Below are 17668 nucleotides of genomic sequence, written 5' to 3'. Positions count from 1 at the left end.
TATATCCAGGTATGCTTCTAACTTCACCTCACGCCATAAACGGAATCCCTATCATGAGCGCAACTGTATTTACAAGTTCAGTAGCCTGAGTGAGCTTTCTCCTCAATATGGATGTGGTGATTGTTCATAAACTCCTTGAAAATCAGACAGACTTATTATCAGTGCTCCAAGCTCCATGTGTTCTAGGGCTAAGACTACGTTGGTGTAGGCTCCCCTTATCCTTCCTCTGGCATTCGCCGATCGATTTCTAAATGAGTGGAATTTCGATTCTCTAACTGCTCAAATAGCAAAGGTTTCCTGTTCCGCATTGACCCTAGGATTGGCGGCTTGGCTTAAAGAATATGGGATTCTCTTTCCGGTGGAAAATTGCATCTGAAAATGAGACTGAGACCTACTTTTCAAATTGTCAGAGGCTATGAGATCCACTTTCTTTTGGAAAGGAGAAGGGAGAAGCAGCATTTCAACTGTGTGAGGATGGACTCTAGACCCACTCGTTCTGATTCCGTGATTGCAATTTCTCAAAATGGATCATAAAGTTGATCCTGTTTACTAACTCACTCTTGAAGTAGAAGTACCGGACCAGGTAACCAGAAGATAAGGCTACTCGGCAAGACTGGACTAGTTTAACACGGCTATCTAGTGGAACACTATATATATAGGACTTGTAGAGCTTGAAAAAGCTTGTTTTGGTCTTTTTTTCTCTTTTCTGGGCACTGAACTTCATAGACAGACTTACCAACTGATGAGCCAAAGTAGCAAATTTCTTCTTCCTGGGAGGGGCGGACTCTATGTTGGTAGATCAAACTTTCATTTCTTCCTTCCATTTCATCTGTTCAAGTAGTCTCCTTTTCAAGTAGATACGCTTTGATACCAGACTGGTGTGCATTCTATGCTGACCCAGCGAGCGAAGGAGCGAGCCAATTCCTCTGTTCTGGTAGAGCCAATTCCTTTGAAGAATTGTTTACTTTCTTGTCTTTCCTCCAGTGAACAGAGTGGAAGACCAGGTATCTTCGTAGTTGGCTCTGGAATGATTGCTTGTAGGATTTCATATTTTCCAGTGATCAGCTTAGTTGGAAGAGATAGATAGGAGAAGCGAATGCCAGATGCGCGGTGTGCCAATCAATCCAATTTCGTGAGATCGAGTCAAGATAAGAAGGAAAAATTCTTTGGAGTAAAGTCGCCTGGAAGAAAGAATAGGAATTGATCTAGCTATAGTATAGATAGAGTGTCAGATGAAATGCTTGACAAGGCAAGGAAACAGAACTTCCACATCCTCTGTTCACACTACCTGGATTGGAATTGGTTCTATCGAGATATACTGACTTGAAACAGGAATTTCTTGGTAACTGCTGCTTCTTTGAAGCAAGTGCTTTCGGGTTGGCTCTTCTGATATGTGTATTTGCTACCCATACGGAACAATTTCATTGATGAAAGATGGATGGCTATTCTCCACATTTGCCAGCACAGTGCACTTTTTCTTCTATTTCGTGATTCCTTTCTTTCTGTCGTCATTTGAAAATGGATTTCTCCTCCTGGTTTTAGTCACACACGTCTTTTCCACCTAGGAAGGATGCCCCTACGATCATTCCATGCTCTGCCTTCGCCCGAGCGGTCCCCAGGGAAGGAAGCCAATAATGGGAGTGTCAGGGCGGAACTTCATTAATGAAAGGATTTGCACTGCCCCACCGTGCCGCAGGGACGAACTTCAATAGCCCATCATAGCACTCTCAGTCAGGGGGTTAGGGAACTCTTGAAGATATCGATAGAATAACATTTCTTTTTCATAAGTTTCAGTGGACGCAGAGCCAACAAGTGTAGTTTTTCAGCGTAAGGTCAGGTTACAGAAAGGCCTATTTTGATAAGCAAGGCATTGCAAACAAATAGGTAGAGCAGAGAGCTAACCTAAGGAGCGAGCTTGTTGTAGTTGGTCTAAAGGGGGAAATAAAGGACTGTCCCGCTACTACTTCCTTGATTTCCGGGAAAGAAGGAAGACCGAGGGTAACTATCTCTTCCTTCTGAAAAATCTATATCCCAGCTCATTTTCATCGAGCCTTCCCCCCGTTTGGAGTATAGCCAAGTGGTAAGGCATCGGTTTTTGGTACCAGCATGCAAAGGTTCGAATCTTTTTACTCCAGAGCATACTTATTCTAGAAAATAGAAAAAGAAAAAGAAAGTCTCATCCCTAATAAATAAATGAAAGTAGATTTACATTATTTTTGTATTTCTAGGGGGAATGTTGAGGCAAACTTACAATGCTGACAAGCTGGTTAGGTGCCGAGTTGGATTAGACATCGCAGGTTTCAGTTTTAGAATTGGGAAGAGGTTAAGAACCTAGTGGAATCCACTATGAGGGGAAGTGCTGAAGTGAAGAAAAGCCCCAATTTTGGAGAGGATTGCATAATTGGAGAGTAGAATTGGAGCAAAGCCGTGATCTGGTAGGCGACTGGTACAAGTGCTAGACTGGAGCTAGACAAGAAGCGTTGAGCAGGAACTTGAGCAATTCTAGAAACCTTAGAAGAAACTGGATATGTGGCAACAAGAAGGGCTTAGCCAGAATCTTGAAACATGTATGATACCGGCACATATCAGCCTGATGTGATGTACCTGAATTCATTCATGTTCCGTGGAGTCTTTCTTTTAATATTCTTATTTTTTCTCAGTTTAATTAGGAAGAAAATGCGGTTTCAAGATGAACTCAACCTCGAAAAGGAATTCAATTAGCTGTGCAGTTAGCCCTTTTATCTTTAATAATTGGTTGAAATGGATATTGCCTGTCACTTGAAAATAAGGTTGTTTCATTTAGAATTCAGCAAGTTTCTTAGAAAATTGTTGTTAAACAGGTTGACGTTCCACTGGGAATGGAATAACAAAGGCTTTTGGCAGTTTGTGGATCGAGATGTGATTCGCTTTTTGAGTAATAGTTTCTTTCATTTGGTGTGCTCTTCCTGGAACCGGTAATAGGACAAATTTGGTGCATTCTACTTTGCTGTTATGGTATTTACAATCCTTGAATTGTTTGAACCTGACTCTCATTATCTGTCTTCATGGTCTTGAGGGTATTTTGGATATTGTGGAGGTAACTGACGAAGAATTCGTCTCTTGCCTCACCGATCTGAACACGGAGTTTTCGAAGCTACAAGAGTGCTTGGTTAAATGGTGCCATTAAGTTTCAACTGTCTTTAAACTTACTACTTCAAGTGCAATTATCAACTCCTTGCAAAATTGTTGGCTTTCTCATCTACAAAAGGCAACTCTGGTATTCAAGGAAACAAATAATTAGGTTCCACTCACTACGTCAACTAAAGCAACTGCATCTGGAGCACTTACCAGGGAAAATCGAATAAATAATGACATAGTACGAGGGGATTTTTTTCTCACTATTGCCATCCTGTGTTCAGTTCCAATTTCGTAGTAGGAGACAGACTCAAAGTCAATAGATTCCTGTCCTTTTCTATAGAAATAGGCTTGGTCAAGTGCTTAAAAAAGAGGTGACCCGAATGATTTCAATGAATTGCTATTTGGTCAGATTGGAACAATTGGATTCGAAAGGAAAGAAAGACTGTGAACGAAGAGGGCCGCCCATGATCGATTGGATTCGGCAAACAAAGTAGAGGGCCCGCCCGTGTCACCACCAGTCCACCGAACCAGCTGTAGATCGCTAACTCTCTTGTCGACGCCTGAAACTTATGTACGAGTTAAGAATGAATTGTTCCCGAGTAGAGAGGGCAGGATAAGGATTCAGTAAGAAGGAGAGTCTACTTATGGAAATGCCATCCTCTCTTTCCTCAGTAACGGAGTGACTAGCTACCCCGGCTTTTTATTCCAGTTCCATTCTTACTGGTGAAGGAGTCCAAAGTGCATCTTCCAACTCCCTAACTGCGTCTTCCATGAAGTTCGGGAGACCCCTCACGTGCCGCTGCCCGTGAGACTCGCCTTTGTACACTTTGCGCACCGCTTCGACTAGACCCCGCTACTACCTCGTATCCAAATACCTGCGATCTAGCTCATTCTTTTTTAAGCCATGCAAGCCTAATAGAACCTTGTTTCCTGGGCCAAGTCAGCCTATAAGTAAGTAGGGCTGAAGACAATTTGTTTGTTAGTTTTTCAATCTTCTTCCTTCTATGCTTAGAGTAAGTGGAAATGACCTCCTTGATCAGCAAGTAAGCGAGCGGTAGTTCAGTCTCCGACAAGTGATGCCGAATAGCCCCAGGTGTCCTTTTCCTTCTAAACTAGCTGCTCTCGCTTGACTCTTCTAGTGAGCAAGCAAACTGGTCGGGGAATAGGGTCGAATCAAAGTAAGGAATGGGAATAGCACTCACTCGTTGAAGGTAAGCCAGAAATAGGGGTTGTCCTCTCCCTTACTTAAGTCCTAGTCCATCGTTTCGTGCCCCAAAGGGGAAATCAAGCAATAATGAGGGAACTTGACCCACACCTGACGAAAGAGTTTGGTAGCTCGAAGGAAGCAGAAGCAAAACCTGCTTTCTTTCTGTCCCAACCTCCAAGGGTTCCTCCCTGTATGACATAGTCCATTGGATTGGGGCAATGGTACGCACCTATCTTTGGTGCCCCCTCTCTCACTTCCTTGTCAGATCCTTGTCCCAAATGGCAATACATTGAGTCGGAAAGACGGGGGGCTTTCGTAAATTCCATTCTGTAGCCGAACTAGCCCCTGGATCAGCTCTCATAGGGAGAATCAGAGTCAAGTTAGGCGCAAAAGAGGGGGTTGACATCATTCGTCGTGATTGGATCAATCAGACTCCCCCACAGGAAATGCCAAGGGGCGCCCTTTCTCATTATCATCTACCGCCCATTTCTTCATCATCTGCTGCTGCCTTAAGTATGTAAAGTAGGCTCAACTTCTTAGGTTTCTAAATATCTTGTAGTAGCCGAAGGTAGTCCGCCGAAGGTAGCCGAAGGTAGTCCAGTCTAAGTGGACCTCTCAAAGGTATAAATAAGTAGACATTAGTCTTACTGGTTCGGTCTTTTTCTTTTTTTGTTATGATGCCCACATTTCATACTTCTCAATTCTTATTTATTCAAGGGTTCGTATGTACTGAGTGACTCTAGGTCTATTCAGATGCAGCTTCAAGAGAGCTTTATTCGGCCTTTGTATGACCGTCTTCCCTTCCTGTCTATCTCCTTCGGTCAGGTAGTTCTGCTTCCGATGCCGGAGGAGCAGGGTGGGATAGAAGGGTAGTTTCTGAGTTCGAGATGTCTGAGCTTGGAGGTTCCGCTTCTCTAATGTGATAATAAAGCAACAAGCAACGCCGCTCCCGTGCGCTCATCCCTTGCTTGTTCTTGAGAGCTAGTCATTCATCCCTAGCTGGGTTCTTGGGATATCTTGATTCTCTTTATGATGATGTAAGGGTTGGCAACAATGAATAAGGAATCGATCGGAAGTTCGCGCCAATCGATCTTCTGTAGGAGTAGGAGGTAGCGCGAATCCCCTCTTTCTTCGTTTAGAAGAGTGCTGGACCTCCACAACGTCAAACCATAGAACACAGCTCCTTTCGGTCGAACCCTAGGAAAGACGACTTTACCTTTTTCGTAGATATTCTGAGTTCGAGCTACTGTAGTCTCCCACGTTGACCTTCTTTTTTAGATAGAATCCTCAATGAGTGGAAAGGACTCCCAGATTTGCTCCATAGTACTATACCATACAGAGCCGCGCCCTTGTGATATGATAAGAAGAAAAGGGGCCAGGCCGCCCTCTTTTCTTTTCCGCACCAAGCCTTCTTGTAAAATCGGGTGTGTAGCTCAGTTGGTAGAGCATTGGGCTTTAAACCTAATGGTCGCAGGTTCAAGTCCTGCTATACCCAAAACAAAAAAAACCACTCTTGTATTCGTAAGGATGCATAGTAGCCTTCAAAGAACACTCTTTGGCCTTGAGAAAAGCCCCTTTCTCATCAACATCTCGACTTCGCTCATTGTTTGAGGTAAGTATAAAGGAGATCAGATCTGTCCCGGGAATCGAAGGATACAGAAATATGGAATCGAGCACAGATTATAGGAAACAAGCAAACATAACAGGTTGGATCCCATCTTTAACTGCACAGAGCAGCAGCCTACTATTGATTGATGATCTTACCTTCCTGAGAGTCGAGGAACAGCAGATGAGATAGCCGAAAGGGGGGACCCCGGGTAATAGGTTTCCTTTCCCACTATCTGAAAGAAAAGAAGGAACGCAACCTTTCTCTTCTCCAGAACTGGACGGGGAGAGTAGTATCCTGCACTAACCAATTAGAAGCAAGAGCTATGGGCATACTTAACTAGAACTCCCTCTTACTTAACTTCACTAACCAGCCCTAACTTAATGGAACTTACCTTAGTACACTATTTCTATTATACAGAGCAAGAGAAAGAAAACGATCTTCTTATCTTATCAATCCTAAGCAGGAAAGTCCTGTTAGTGAGTGGTAAAACAATAGATCCGACTAAACTAGTCCTCGTAGATTCAAGTAGTGGATCGGTACAATGGTTGTCTTCTCCTTTTGTCCGTAACAGGTCCAAAACTCAAGACTTTGCGCACCCACCATTCACTAAATTAAGGAAGAGAAGCGGGTTGTGAAGCCCCTACTTTGAAGGGGCTATTCTGCCCTGACTTTTTGTCACTCATACACGAAGTCAGTAGTGAAATGGGTTCCCCTACCATAATCTTTCACTAGCCCCAATGGATACGCACATTCGATAGAATCATAGTTTCCCCTACTTTCAATTGCTAATCGACGATGAAGCTCTTTCCCCTTTCTTCGACCTCCTTCCTGATATCCCTTAACTAATACTTGCCCACCTCCTCTCATTGAGCACTGTCTTCAGCAAAAGCAGGTTTCTAGTTTGCTTTGTTTGCGGACAAGAAGGGAGAAGTGAACTACTGACTAAACTAGAACTCATACTAGCCCATTCCCTCCCAGAACTGCACCGACTACAAGATGTATGAACCTATCGATCCACTTGTAGGGCGGAGATTGTATTTCTCTTTCCAGCGTTCAAAGCTCCAAGTGCTAGAATCAATGGATGCATGCCCAGCTCCAAATACAGATGCAAAGCCTCCAGACGGTGCTGATTCGGGAAGTAGTTGCGGTCACGTTTTCTTCTGGTGGATGGTATCAATCAGCGTTTGAAGGAAGCTCTGTTTTCCTATCAGCATTGGTCAGCTTTCGAGTCCTTCAAGCGAGTGCCGCAGGGAAAGGCAGAGTATTTCATCATGGCCATTTATTAGGACTACTTGGATAAGTTAGGACAGTTTCTCTAAGGCCAGCTGTTGAGTTAGTCGGTTCATAGGTTGTCGTAAAATATGGGTGTAGGAAGCCTGGACTCTGATTACCGATTATGAAAGCGAGGACTCTTTTTCTCTCTCCCCATTAACGGAAAACTATCTTAACCTCCTTCAGCAAGTTCGTTATCTACAAGTAAGTTAGAGAATTCCTATTGTCAAGCTAGTTATCTTATACAAGACTTTTCTAAGCGGCATCGTCCTGATTCAAGCTATTGATCAACCTTCACTTTCACTTCCCGAAGGGCGTTCGAAGCACCCAATCAAGGGTACTTCTCTCTAGCTTACAGAAACAATCACTTAGGCTGACGATGAGAAGTTTCGCCCCATGGCGAGTAAGATGTTTTCCAATCCATGGGAATGAAAGACATAGATAGCGAGCGGGCTACCCACTCTAAACCCATGGCAATCCTTACCATTGGTAACTCTAATCACAAGCCTAATTTGGAACAGAATACCGGTATTTCCTTTTGATTCAAGCACACGAGTCCGATCTCTGGTTAGTCAGATCCATGCATCGAAGATGGGAGCTAGCCAAGAACTAGATATGGTATTCTCTTTACTGCGCGCGATAGCTTAGTAAACTCTTTCCTGATCTGTTCTATTGGGCTCACTTCTGCTTATTTGCGTAGAGAGGCATATTTCATTCGATTTGGCTTTAGTTAGTACTTTTTAGGGCAAGAGTAGGATTCAGGGAAGGAAGTGCTTGCCTTTCACCTGCTGATTGATTCTTATCTAAAACGATTATGCTTGGTCCTATGTAAATAAATGTCACATGCTATGTTTTTCTATGGCCTAGAAACGACTTTATCCACCTGTTGTAGGGAATGCCTCAACGCATGTGTCTACCCACTCTTTTGTGTAATATGCTGGAACTCTCTCTCACCTCGAAATGCCATTTATAGATAGTTAGAATGTGCTTGCTGATATCGAAACACTCCTGGGGACACCTGACCAACTTGAGATGCTCTTGTAGAAAGAACTCTATTTTGATCTAATCACCGGAACAGCAGCTTTAGGGCAGTATCCCATAGCTGGCTAATAAATATGCCTTTGCAGTCGTTATGAGCGACATCTTGGCGTACCATTAAAGGGAGTCAGTGGGCACCGTAAGTAGTAATCGAGAACTTGATGAACATACCAACCAGTATGTGAATCCGTAAGTGGAGGTTTTTTAGGCTATATCTAGCTTTCCCTGCCTGGTGAGCCTAGTCTTTCCATGATTTCAGTTCAGAAGGACTATCTGAATGCCATATACCAATCTCAATCCTCCAGCTAATAACCTATCACACACAGTGTGATATCTCCCTTTTCTCCATCTGCAGAAACTCCCTTCCCTATGTGACTTCAGCTTTCACCGGATGCGGAATTCTCGTTTTGTCCTTGGCTTATTCTTCTCATGTCTCTATATAGGTATTCTTGTCTCTCTGCTCTGTTGAGCCTTGTTGCCATTTCTTATCTCCGGCTATGTGCCCAGCCCACCCGATCCTATTGACCAGTGCTGTCTGACCGAAAGGGAAAGATTGGGGAGAATACCTTGAGCTTGCCTTTTCCTTGGATACTCAATGGATTTCCCACGGCATTAAGGATTTCCTGTTTCCCCGAGTCAATCTTCCAGTTTCGGTTCAATGAAGACTATGCTTACTTTCCTTTCTCTTACCGGTCTGTGTTCTATCATGGACCTGTATTCTGTTCCTCGAATCGAGACTTTCTTTTGGTATGATTTTGATACGAGTTTTCTATCAAAACTCTATGCCATCAATCACTATCCCCGGGGATAAAATCCAGCTCCCGGCGTACCTGATAACTACGCTCATATACGTCAATTCATGGAAGATGCTCAGGGGAACGAATCCATATAAGAAACCCCTCTAGGGGAAGGGACAACTGGTTAGTTTGTGTTAACATATCAAGGGATACCAATCATTGGCAGGTATGGTGGGAAAAAAGCAACCTATTGTATTTTCCTTACTCAAGTGGGCTTTAACTAGACCTGTTTACTTAGCTTGATCTTTGTGCTCTCGACATAGGTAGGATGTATCTCTGGATTATCCATGGTATGCTTCCATTGTTGCACCTTAGCCCGGTATAGTAGAAGGCGATCCATGCTATTCATGAATTGATAAGCTCCATTCCATCGATAGGGATCAACCCAGCTGCATAGCTTTAAGATCCTAAGCTACACCATAGCTAAATCAACCAATGTCAGGGATTCTAGCTCAAGATTAGGAAAGAGCTTCGTTCCCTCCCGCCAGCTGGCTAGAGTTATACCATCCACTCTTGCTGCTGACTGTGAAGTAGCGTAAAACCCTCTATCGCGTCTGTTTGTTTGCCGTTGTAGGAAAGTCTATCGATTCAAGAATTTGCAAATCCCTTGGGTTCTTTGCCGAGGTTAGCCTAGCATTGGAAGCCCTGGTGGATAGCCTTGCTTTGAAGATGAGGGTTATGATGTAATCACTACAAACAGTATGGTAGCAACCACTTTCCATTTCACCAGAAAATTACAGTACTGCTTTAACATTCTTTAAAGAGAATTTGGAGAACCAACCCTTTCCCTAGATACGAATAAAGGAGACTGCTTTCTGTATAATTGTGCTTATGCAGCTAGAAACCCATTTTTTGTTTCTGCCATTTTCCCAAATGCTCGCAGCATGTAGTAACAACAACCAACTTGGTTGGTATTATATGCAGAGATTACCTCATCAGCTAGATGCCTCAGCTAGTGCTTATCAGCTAATAAGCTACTTCGAAAAGACCAGATACTGGAGAACATGGTGGAGGAAGCAGCAAGTGATTTCTTCAAGACGGCGCTCTTCATTGTTGCAGCTGGATCCAATGACATATTTTGGAGTATCTTTCGCCTTCAGTACCGTTCTTTGGACGAGAGAAGCCTTATCCTTCAGACTTTCTGGACGTGTTGGTGTTGGTTTCCAATCTGTCATTTTATCAGAAGGTTCCGCCAATTTATCACTACTGTAGTTTAGTGTCGCTTGCTCTTGTTTGCTGCAGACCTCTATTTTCTTTCCATCGATTAAGAGGCTAAATGAACAGGGTGCTCGAAAGTTTGTTGTGTCCGACGTCGGGCAACTCGGTTGTATACCGTACGTTCGTGCTCTGCAGATACGTACGATATCGTGACGGAGATCATTCTGCACTACCGTCCATACGGTATGCTTTTCTTCCTCGCTGCTTCCCGCAAATGATGTGCTTCAGACTTCTGAACACGAAATGGCAATACTTAGAATCCAATTCTTGCTTTGTATTAACACCTCTGGACGTTACCTGAGCTGACTGTGCATATGAAGAACCCCAGTGGTAAACGAAACTTTTGTTCATTGACTACATTGCCTAGTTTTGATAATGCGCAGGACCCGTGCAGCGGCGGCTGCTTCCCTCCGTTCCTCTGCTTTGGCGCAGCCAAACTCCTGACTCTTCCTCGTCAATTTCATTGCCTTAATGGCAGCAGTCTTATCCCTTTCTTCGATAAATGGAGCCGTGTGACAGCGCAGGTAGTCGCATAGTTTCATTCCCTAGATGGCTAATGCTTCACACTGGTCAGATACCATAAGTTATGGTAGTGCTCGCTCGGCAAATTCTATCGGTTCAGCAGCGTCCTTAGTAGGAGCGGAAGGGATGTAGCGAGGAGCCGAAACCTACCGTTACAGAACCGTGGAAAAAGCCGAAACCTAGGGTATTCCCTGATCTGAACTTCAATAACAACCATTGCCTTACGTACCATTGGCTGGGAAAGGAAGGTGCCATTTGCCGCAAGTAGATCTAGCTGATTGACTCGTTCATAGTGGAAAACTAATGCATCGAACCCTTTGCCGATCAAAAGATTAGGAACCATCCTGCTTTTACCGGATACCCTTGCCGAAGAAGGGCTGTAAATATCTCGTACGTATGTTTCCTAGGATCTACTACATGAAAATGAAAAAGTATTGGCTTGAGTTCTTTTGCGATAGGCCCTTGTAAGAAAATGCTTTGAAGATGAGGATTCGGTGGGGATGACATTATCGCCATACGCTATTGGATTTCTCCCGGGCTTTGCCTTTGCCGAAACTGTTCCGTTGACATCCTTTGCCGTAGAACTTATCTTCTTGGAAAACGGAGGATATTACCTTTGATTTTGTTAGAGGAGGTAGGAAGCCGAGCATTGGGAACTAGCCGTTATAGGGTTTCGGAAAAAAGGGTTGATAACCCCCTTTGCTTTGTCAATTAAGAAAAATAGAATGTGCTTACCTTCGTGATATTCCCTTTTCTTTGATCCTTTTGGTTTTGAACTGCGCTTTGCCCGTACTAGGTCTTGAAACTTAGCTTCAACCTCTCTGTAGGAATAAAGGTTCTTGTCATGCAATTTATCGTATGATAATGAATCGAGTTTCGAAACACGGTTGTTGTAGGGAGTTATTTCTTTCTTAAAGGAAGGCTCTCTGCTCCATTGGGTGATGATTCAATGGTTCTATTCATCCTATTCCTAGGTCGATCCGTTAACTTGGGTTTTGTTTACCAGTTGGTTAGGTCAACTTGTGGCATAGCTGTATTGGACGCGATACGGTGAACGAGTCCCTTTTTGCTTTCCGATACTTTCTTGAAGGAATAGCATCTAAGTACAATAGTGTAGAGTTCCCCGCACTAAACATTGCAAAGAGTCTAAAAGAGGTGAAAGAGCTATAAAGAACTAAGGAAGAAGCCATTTGTAGCACTAAGAGGAAGATGTCTCACAACCAGCCTACGGATAATACATGCCGATATAGGAATGAAGCATGCATAAACTCGTAAGTCAATAGTGAATTTGGTTGCATCGAAGGCGGATAAATTCAATAATGAGGGCCGCCCGCAGATGATAGCAATTCGTCTTCACTAAGAGCTAATGACTAGAAATCTAGCAAATATGACGCTTTGTCAATTGAATTAGTAAGTTATCCTGGTCTAGAGGGTGTTCTTCCTCCCCACTCTAGAGGCTAAACCAGTTAGAAAAGCGTCCCCCGGGAGTTTCGCAGTAGTAGATGACGTTCCTGGTACTAGTAGTCCATAGAACTAAGATTTGCATGCATGGTGGGTAACAACATTGTATCTATCTTTTGCAGTCTGTAAATACGTATCCCAAAGTTGTAGATTCTGCTTCTTAAGGGCTGGGTGTCAAAGTCCTCAGTAGGTGGTTTGGTCCTTCAAATGCCTATCTGTTGTAGTAGTCCCCAAAGGCGGAGCTTTATTAGTTGTAGGTGGACGGACCTCAAGTCCTTTCCTTTCTCTAACGCTAATACCGCGGCCTGTCATGATTGCTGTCAAAGATGAAGGCCATACTGTAGTCATAAGATTGCGTGTCGTGTCGTTATTCTGTATCGTGTATAGATTCTCATATGTGTTGTCATTCCAGTACAGCTAATCCGTGAACAGCTAACCATCATACTGTCAAAATGGGATAGGTTCGATCTATGGTCATGGAAGGCCTCCTAAAAAGATCTACTAAATTCATCGAGTTGTTCCAAAGAATCAAAGCGCCCAGTTATTAAGAAAATCCCTTGTCGGCTTTCCGTGAAATATTCGTTTGGCCGAGGACTTCCATAGCTGTTCCTATTTCAACTAGGTAGGCCTTCGGTATTCATGCTTCCTTCTATCAAGAGCATTGTGGCAGTACGAAATCCTTCCTCAGCCTTGTTTATAATTTTCACTGGGCATATCCGATTTTTGGACACTTGCTGCATCCCTTTTCTTGCTGCATTAGCTTAACCGTTCGCTTCTTTCCATTGCTTCAACGCTTGTTTCAAGCAATAGTCCAGAGTTACTAAAGTAGTTTGTCCTATTCAAAGCTATAATCAGTGACTAATATGCACACAACAATAAAGACTGTTGTTTTTTCTAGTGAGAAATCGAGTACTGTTTTTACACAGCTATAGCATCTGAGAATTTTACAGAAAAGCAAGGTTCAAAGCCCACGGAGCGGTAGGTCGACATTCCTTCTTCTTTCCAAGCTTTTGGTGGTATCTATACCTTTCGAGACCAAGCCCTGCTACAATTCATTGCTGGAAGAGACTGCTAGATTTCTTTTCCATAGTTCGCTTCAGGGTTGTAGATAATGCTCTATCAAAGAGCGCCAGCGTACGCGCTCGAAAGCGTTAGTCAACTAGCTACTTGTCCTTGCTTTTCTCTAGTGTGCCCCTTCATTCAATCTCTAACTCAATGTCTACCCACATACCTTTCCTTTCTGAATCAGGAATAGCCGACTCAGGGTAAATGCTTTTCCCAGCTCAAAGGCGATGACTAGTAGATCCGGGGGTACCTAGAAAGCGAACAAATGTTCCCATGGTCATGATTGTTGACTAAACAACCCTTTCTCTGATTCCCCTTGCCGACTTTGAACGAACTCATGCTTGAATGAGAACAAGCGATTTGCGACTTTGGTCCATGAATTAGAAGATCATGAACAACCGATTATGCGACATCTCTCTTAGCTTATAGAAAGAGTGGAAATACTACAACCGATATTGCGACATCTAATCCAAACAGCGTATCAGCGACAACCCTATTCTTTCTTTCCTTCCTTGCTTATTTATTCTATTATTCAGCTTGCTGTTGCAAATAAGTAAAGTAGTTTGAAGTTCTCTCATATGCATTTGCATTTCATTTAGTGTTGAATATCCAAGAAAAATGAAGGCTGGCAACGCGCCCTCCCTTCTGCTACCAATCAAAGCGTGGAACAAAATCTCCTATTTTCCAAGTGAAAGCCGGGCTGACGAATAACCAACCCGCAGTGAATAAGGAAGGTATAGTAATGCTATGAATAACCAAGTATCGAATACTGGTAATAATATAAGCAGAAGAGCGTTCTCCCGTGCTTCCAGACATGCTGAGCTCTACCAATTTTTGTACATTCAAAAAGGGGAATTGATTCCTTCTCTAGATAGGGCGGGAAAACTAGACTATATAAGAGTTGATACATAAACGGACATATAGTAAGTATTTTGATCTTCCTGCGAGACTGTTCTTTTCGCTGGAGAAAGAGAACACTTCTTTTCACAGGATTTCTGTAAGAATCAATAGGGGCCGCGTATTGGTTACCAGCTATCGGAACACAGTATACGCCTTTGTCTCGCTTTCCTTCGAAAGTTCTTTATTATCCCTTAGCTACTAACCCCTTTCACTCTACTTTTGGTAACGAACTTACAAACAGTCTTTGCTTGAGCAACTTCTTTTGTGGACAGCCTTTCTTAAAGTGGTCTCTCTCTTCTTTTCACAGGCAGAGGTACCAACCTATCTTTCTAAGGAAGACGGAGGGTAGGGCTAGTCACCCGCCGCTCTCTTACTTGTTACTCGCTTTTTGGTTGTCCATCTTTTGTACTCTTAGGTAGGTCGTCTTGAACTTGGGTTGGGGAGAACAATCTTTAGGAGGACTTACTTTCCGAACGAACAGTGTGAGTGCAGTGGCTAACAAAAACACTATTTACTATCTTCTGCTGGTACCGGCCTACTCTTCATTGATACATGCTTCTGCACTTTTTCATGAAGACAAGCAAGAGCTATCATCTGTCTTGGAGTTCTACCATGAAGAAAGAGGATCTAATAGCTAAGAAATATTTGCACCAGCTAATAAGCTGACAGAGCAAATAGGAAGGTACACGGAGATTAAAGACATTCATGTTATTACAAAAGTATGTTTCCAATACTGGGAGAATGATTATGCTGGTATGAAGAACCTCATGTCTTTGGTTGCCAGTATTAGCAGGATAGCCGCGCGTATTCAGCAGCCAGTTATATTGTCCAATAAATACTGGGTTACAAGCCAAGACTATTTTGTCAAGGATCCTGTCAGAGTAACATTGTGGTATAAGCCAATTACCCCAGAGTATTTGCCTTTCTTTACCTATTTTATTATAGATTTATTGCTTTCACATGCCATGATATTTCTTCCTTTCTTATCGATTACGGCTAGAAAGAGAGGTTGGTGTGGTCCATACATCACTATCATATATCCACTATGTACTGGTAACGTTAGCCTATTCGTAAATCCTCAGTACTGTATGTACTCGAGAGAAGTTGCTCCCTTCCATGACAAAGACTAGTTAAGTTTCACTATCTCCTTTCTCAACTAACTATATCCCAGCTGCACAAGAGTAGTCAATAAAATCATAAAAGTAAGAAGGAAGCAAAGCAAAGGATCGGATGTGGCGGGATACGAAGTGCACCGCTAAGCCAATACGAATGTATACATACGAACCCATGCCAATACTAGTAGTAGGGGTATTGAACTCAATTAAAGGTTAGGGCTCGGTTTCCGGTTGACTTTTTGAATCCTATCCTCTGTTTCCGGTTAAACCAATTAAATAGGAGTATCCACCCAACTTTCATATGCTGTAGTTCCTATACGCTAACGGGTTCATCTTTGCCATGCTTCCTTGGCATTGAGGCTCACACCTCTCCTTAGTCAAATCTAGTTGTAGTAAAGTATAGAGATTTGAAAGTAGCTGGATGCCAAGAGCACTCTTATTCCTCGGCAAAGGGTTCGCATCTTTATCCATCAATACGAGACGAGCTATTCCTACGAACTACGAGAAAATAAATACGAGATATGGATATATAGAGCCTGGATTCCCCTTTTGATGGCTTAAATAGCGGCTAAGCACATTTGGATTTAGCGGGTAGCGATTTGGCTGCTCCTATCCCAAAGATAAGAATATGACGGATCCCACAAGGGAACACGGTGTCCATCGCACCAGGGACCAAAAGGCAAAGTGGTAGTTCAGAGCGAAAGGGGCGGCCCCACCTTCTCTTCTAATGGAAATCCGTTGTGCATGCCCATCCTCCTTCTGTTTATCGCTTTGTGGGCGAGCCTCGTGCTTCTTCTTCGCAAGGTGATCCTCCCTTGACCACTCCCGATCAGTAAGCGGTACTCCCAAAAGGAAAGGGGGAACGGTTCTCTCCTCGGGCTCCTCCACGCCAATACGAATTCAAGAAACGGCCCCCTCTATCCTTGAGAACGTTCTTTGCCTAGCTCATCTACAGGAAACAGATAGTCTTTCCCATCACTCCAATCTTTACTTACCTACCTTGGCTTAACTCATTAACTCCCACGACAGGGTTCTCTATAACTCCTTATTCTGGCCTTCATTCTTCTCTTATTTCTACTCTCCCACGAAGGCCTGTCCCTGTCAACTAGAAAGTACGAGAAATCGGGACAGTTCTCTGTCCGTTCTGCTTACTGGATGTTGATAAAAACGAAGCAGCGACGGGGTACCCATGGATCCACTATGCAATAGACCACTCGGGTAGTGTTGCCATAGGCGACACGTAGAGCCCGCACTGTCAGATGGGAGAGCGCCAACGGCCTTTGGACGATGTCAGGAACGGGGGACCTTGAAGGATCAGGAAGAGAAACATCTGAGCCACCGTCAGACTCGTCATCGTCGGAGCCAGCGTTGTCAGGCGCCTGAATAGCATGGGATCAGTCCATCATCGCCCGCAGCTTCACTTCACTTCAGTTCAGCTCAGCATACTAGGGAGACCACGGGGAATGTGAGAGTACTGACATATGACCCAATCACGACAAAGCCTTGTGCTGCAACAACTGTGGCTAGGGATAAGAGTTCCTCGGCTGCAACTTCCAATAACTAAGCTCGCGTAAAAGTATTAGTTAGCGGGTCTTGGTTGAATAGTGGATCTTGGTTGAGAAACTCATAGATAGAGATTGATCTGTTTGCTCTCCGCTTAGTGGTTTCTTACTCGGTCTCCTCATCTGAATAGATGGTCGCACGCTTCAACTAGAATCCAAACCATAGTAGAACGGGGGCTCAAAAGGAAACTTCAAAGCTGGAATATATAATCTCCAGTAGTACACTTAGCCATTCGGCCTTATTTCAACTTGAACATGAATTTGCAGCACATTTTGGCCTTATTATATTAACATAAGCATTGAACACTGACGGCTAGCCATACATGCAAACACAAGAAATCAAACCAAACAAAGACACTTTGCATAGGAGTAGATCGGAATCAAACTAAGACAAAGAACACCTGACATGAAAACAAATGTCTCCAGACACTTATTGAATTTAAACCAACCTTAGAAAACTAAAAAGAGTCTACGGACTCTTCTATTCTAGCGAGATGCTAGACGAATAAAGAGCACTTGCTGCTTCACCCGCAGCGCTTCCTGCCTCTCCTCCAAACCCTCTATGCGCTCTCTGGTAGCGCGAATGCACGCTTCTTTCTTTGCAGGATCCATTGTTCTAACACTTCTCAACTGGTTGTTTAGCACTCTACGGTGCCCTTCAATCTCATTTTTTAGTTGCTCCGTTTCGGTAGCAATTGCAGAAAGCCTGTTTGCGGTTGCAGCATCCATAGCAATGCGTGCTAGTACTCAATTTCTTTGTGATGAAGTGAAGATATCTATATACC

At 43.5% G+C, this 17668-nt stretch overlaps 1 long non-coding RNA gene across 1 annotated transcript; it reads right to left on the bottom strand.

Annotated features, from left to right (window-relative positions):
- Window positions 1-2934: 2934 nt before the first annotated feature.
- Window positions 2935-17435, bottom strand: LOC123126321 (uncharacterized). The gene is made up of 3 exons (XR_006461635.1): window positions 17207-17435; window positions 3109-3112; window positions 2935-2945 (listed from the first exon to the last, which is right to left on the bottom strand). It is a non-coding gene; the product is annotated as an uncharacterized lncRNA (long non-coding RNA).
- Window positions 17436-17668: the final 233 nt, after the last annotated feature.

This window comes from Triticum aestivum, chromosome 5D, assembly GCF_018294505.1.
Source record: "Triticum aestivum cultivar Chinese Spring chromosome 5D, IWGSC CS RefSeq v2.1, whole genome shotgun sequence".
Taxonomy (NCBI): Eukaryota; Viridiplantae; Streptophyta; class Magnoliopsida; order Poales; family Poaceae; genus Triticum; species Triticum aestivum.
Note: the sequence above shows the minus strand (reverse complement) of the source record. Positions and strands in the feature narration are given on the sequence as shown.